Source organism: Triticum aestivum, chromosome 4D, assembly GCF_018294505.1.
Source record: "Triticum aestivum cultivar Chinese Spring chromosome 4D, IWGSC CS RefSeq v2.1, whole genome shotgun sequence".
Taxonomy (NCBI): Eukaryota; Viridiplantae; Streptophyta; class Magnoliopsida; order Poales; family Poaceae; genus Triticum; species Triticum aestivum.
In genome coordinates, this window is record NC_057805.1 from 116,391,344 (window position 1) to 116,392,145 (window position 802).

Below are 802 nucleotides of genomic sequence, written 5' to 3' on the forward strand. Positions count from 1 at the left end.
CTCCTCCGGCCACCCGCGGCCCCGCCGCCCGTGCCCGCCGGCGGCCGCGCCTCCCCTCCTCTGGCCGGCGCCCCGTCCCTCCTCTCCGGCGAAGTCGCGCCCCCGCCATCGACGGCCTCTCTCGATCCGATCTGGTAGCCACTGTAGCTCCCGTTGACTTCGTCCTTTTTTTTTCTAAGTCCTCATATTTTATCAGCATGTGCTCCTGTTCCCGATGCTATAACTTCTTGCATGTAGCTCTGATTTGCACGTGTAATATGTCAAATTGTTCGTCTCGTGATACTCTTAATTTTGTTCAATTGCACCATATTCATTAAAGGTCATATTGATGCCCAAATCTTCGTTGGAAGAGGGCTAGTTGCTGTTATTCTCTGGTTCTTGACAGAACTTGGAGATTTGTCATTTTTGTATCATTTAATCTGTGCATCTTATGAGCATGAGCTCTACATGTGTTTTGAAGTATGCCATGCCATCTTTCCAGTGGTACAGTCCATGTATTTTTGTGATCTCTGTGGTGACTAGCACAAGCATGCAAAGTAGGCTCCGTAATATTTCTGATTTCAGGGACTTAGTGATTTCTCTAAGTCCTTGTCTGCTGTAATTTTGTTGCCATATAAACTTGATGCTACAGAGATATCCATGCATATTTTGGAGATATTCAGTAAGGATGTTTTGTAGCTACAGTTGTTATTGATCCATTCCTATAATTTTTTTCAATTATGGAGTGCCATAGCATGACTCAATCTTGCTCTACTTTTGCTATAAAATATTTCTGGCAGATTCTTAACATGATATGCAATTT